We start from the raw sequence: 3783 nt of genomic DNA on the forward strand, positions 1-3783 counted from the left end.
CGTATCAGCTTGCCTTACCTCCACATTTGTCTAATTTGCATGATGTTTTTCGCATCAGTCAACTTTGTAGAGATGTATCTGATGTGTCCCACATTGTTCAACACGACAATAATGAGGTAAAGTAAGATTTGAAGTTTGTTGTGGGACCACTGAAAGTTCTGGTTCGCGATGAGAAAGTATTGAGGAACATGGTTATTCTTATGGTTAAGATACAATGGGTTAAGATACAATGGGAAAGTTTGACTTCTGAGGATGCTACTTGAGAGCGAGAGAATGATATTCTCCAGCGTTATCCTGAGTTTGACGTCAGGTATGTGTTATGTTATATGTGTGATTTTGGGGACAAAATCCTTAAAAGGTGGGGTGAATATAATGACCCTCACATTTATTATGGATTTAATATTGAAGGATAATTACAAAGAAAAAGAAATAAAGTATTGGTTAAAGTTTGGTAATGAATGGAGGTGTGTAGATAGATGAGCTTATACCCGCTAGTATAATGAATTTATATAAGTGACTCAAGGGAGTCACTGTTCCCTTCTCTTTACGGACGCGAGACAGAGAGAACGAAGGAAAGAAAATGAAAATGGAGATTTTGATTAAAATTCTTCCAAAATTCATAACTTGAGCTAGAGACCTCCAAATCACTCCGTTCCAAAGCCAAACCTGTGAAAAATTTCGAGAGGAATCTATTGGTACCAGTATTTCTGAGTGGGGTTCACTGTAGAGAGAGATCTTCTCCCCCAAAGAATTCGAATTTCATGGAAAATATGGGTTTTGATGGAGCTTGAAGCCATGGGAGCTTGAAGCAAGCTTCTCCCTTCATTCTAGGTAAGTTCATGTTAAGAAATCTTTGTTTTCTTGGAGTTTTGAGAAAGATTGAATATAGGTTTTCATTTTAAAAATTTGGATTGATTGAGCATGTTAGAGCTTAATTCAGGTTTAGCTCATGTTGAGAAAAGTGTTTAGATGAGAATTTTAACGGTGAAAATGTATTTTGGAAAATTAAAAATACCGTATTTTTGAATAGTGTCGTATACGTGAATAGTAACGCATACATGAATAGTATTGTAGAGATGAACAGTGTCGTATATATCAATTAACGAATCTTGGATTAGAGGTGTGTGATAAGCTTGAATTTGATGGAGTAAAGCATTGAAATCATGAAGTTGGCATGATTTCCTTTATGTGCCTCTTAGCCATTTTCAAAGGAAGTATGTGCTATGAGTTACTGTTTTACAAAGCGAGCATACTTTTATGCGTGGAATGATATTCTAAGGTGTATGGACCTTCGCTTTGGTGAAATAAAAAAGAAAATAAGGTAGCTCCTTTGTATGGCCTTAAAATGAGTTTTGGCCATTTTCAAATGAGGTATATGTTCGGAGATATTGTTTCGCAAAGTGAGGATACTTATATGCGTAAAATAATTTATATAGGTGGCTAAGCTTGGGTTTAGGCACTAGACAAAGAGAAATCTTATAGCTCCTTTGTAATGGGCATTCGGCCTTAAATTGGGAAAAATAGGCTTTTAGGTGCTAAGAGGAGTAATGAGTGTTCTAAAGGCCTTTTGGGACTATCCTAAGACTAAGTCAATATATGGAATTTTGTGGGGATTTGTTGAACAAAGAACCACCCACTCATGACTTAATATGATTAAGTAAAAAGAAAATAAACAATAAAGTGTGTGTCTTGTATATTTACATGGCATTATATCATTTTATTGAGTTTTATGTTGAATTCCTTCTCTAGGTGTACCTAGGGACTGTGAACGTTTGGATTCTCGTGGAGTATGATAAGTAGCTTGTTCTTCAAGTAAGCAGATTGTAAAGCTCAAAGAGGTAAGCTCTATGTTTATGGGGTTCGCTCCTACTTTGTGTTCCGCCATAGTGTACGGACTGTGGTCAGGTTGTATGATATGTATGAGATATATGATATAGATGCATTCATATAGAGCTATATGATAATATGATATGTTTTGTTTTGATGTATTTACTTTGATATGTGTTAATATGATATGTTTTGTTATGATATGACTTCTGTAATATGATTTCTGTAACAATATCTGGCCATTGATTGTATAGTACCCGGATGTTCGCTTTGGGGTCCTCCCTCGGGACTGATGGTGTACGCCTCTGATATGTTCTGGTTCCGCTTTGGGGTCCTCCCTCGGGAACACGTGCGTTGATTTCCGCTTGGGGTCCTCCCTTGGGAATGACTGCGTACGCCTCTGATATGTTCTGGTTCCGCTTTGGGGTCCTCCCTCGGGAACACGTGCGTTGATTTCCGCTTGGGGTCCTCCCTTGGGAATGACTGCGTACGCCTCTGATATGTTCTGGTTCCGCTTTGGGGTCCTCCCTCGGGAACACGTGCGTTGATTTCCGCTTGGGGTCCTCCCTTGGGAATGACTGCGTACGCCTCTGATATGTTCTGGTTCCGCTTGGGGTCCTCCCTTGGGAACACGTGCGTTGATTTCCGCTTGGGGTCCTTCCTTGGGAATATCTGCGTACGATTCTGATAAGATATGTGTATATGTTTTGTTTAGTTATGATATTTGATTTTATGACATGTTTTATGGGATATGTATGATGATTTTGTAAATGATATTTGTTACGTACGTTGATTTTCGCTTGGGGTCATCCCTTGGGAACGATTGCGTACATCTTTGATATAACACGTTTTGTTCTGATGTGAGTATTGTGATGATTTTTGTAAAAGATATTTGTTACGTGTGTTGATTTTCGCTTGGGGTCATCCCTTGGGAATGACTGCGTTTGTCTTTGATAAGATATGTATATATGCTTTGTTCAGTTATGATAATTGCTTATATGATGCTTTGTATATTATGTATCTGACTGTCATGCAGGAAGTGAGCCCAGGGTATGGAGGGTTTTCCATAAACCTGGAGTTTACTAGAGATTCGTCTCTAACCCCGTTTGGGGATATGATTTCAGGAACACAGTTAATTGAAGAGCCTCATGGGACAAGGACACTAACCGTGGCTAGAGGTACTAGTATGAGGATGTGGAGTTCTGGGTGGTCGGATGCTACTATTTGTTTTAGACGTATTTTTGGAAAAGATGTATTGTTGCATAGTGTTCATATTCGATACATGTACATTTATGTATTCAGGCATGATGATATGACTATGTAGTATTCAGTTATGTTATGTATTGGATTGCATGCTATTAGATTTGTGGCACGGAGCCAAGTTCAGCATGCGCCCATAGATGGGTATCTGAGTATATTTGCATGACTGGTACTTCTAGAAATATATATTGTTTAAACTGTCTATCAGGAACTCTTGAGTGTGGGATTGGAAAATCCCCAGTTGTCCGATTTACAGAGGTTACTCTGTCCGATTTTCGTCTCCGTAAAATAAGAATTAAATTAGAAGAAGTATGCAATGTGATATGTCATGTGAAAAAAGATTAAAGGAAAAGAAAAAGTTAGTTCGTATTTTCGTAAGTTAAGTCTTCCGCTGTTTCTGTTTGTATCATATGTATGTTAATTGAACCGGCTCGAGACGGGGATGTTACAAAATGGGTGTGAGATTTCTGCCCAATTAAAACACATGCAAGCTGACCACAATTTTCTAATTGGTTGCATGTTAAAAAGGCTGATTGAGATTGCCTAATGTCACAAGCATTCAGATTGCTTTCAGCCCAATATTAGCGCATGGAACAAGGGTGTGCAAAGTGGCTGAATCTTGCCATGTGTTGATCCTTTGCCAATCTTAACATTTGAGTAATGTCCACCTCTGAGTCTCATCTTTCATTCATAAGA

General features: G+C 38.3%; 1 long non-coding RNA gene across 1 annotated transcript; it reads left to right on the top strand.

Annotated features, from left to right (window-relative positions):
* Positions 1–558: 558 nt before the first annotated feature.
* On the top strand, positions 559–3234 carry LOC133311885 (uncharacterized). The gene is made up of 3 exons (XR_009751605.1): positions 559–831; positions 1750–1838; positions 2952–3234. It is a non-coding gene; the product is annotated as an uncharacterized LOC133311885 (long non-coding RNA).
* Positions 3235–3783: the final 549 nt, after the last annotated feature.

Source organism: Gastrolobium bilobum, unplaced genomic scaffold, assembly GCF_033153095.1.
Source record: "Gastrolobium bilobum isolate Gb01-03AN ecotype WA unplaced genomic scaffold, APGP_CSIRO_Gbil_v1 utg274839, whole genome shotgun sequence".
In the NCBI taxonomy this organism is placed as follows: Eukaryota; Viridiplantae; Streptophyta; class Magnoliopsida; order Fabales; family Fabaceae; genus Gastrolobium; species Gastrolobium bilobum.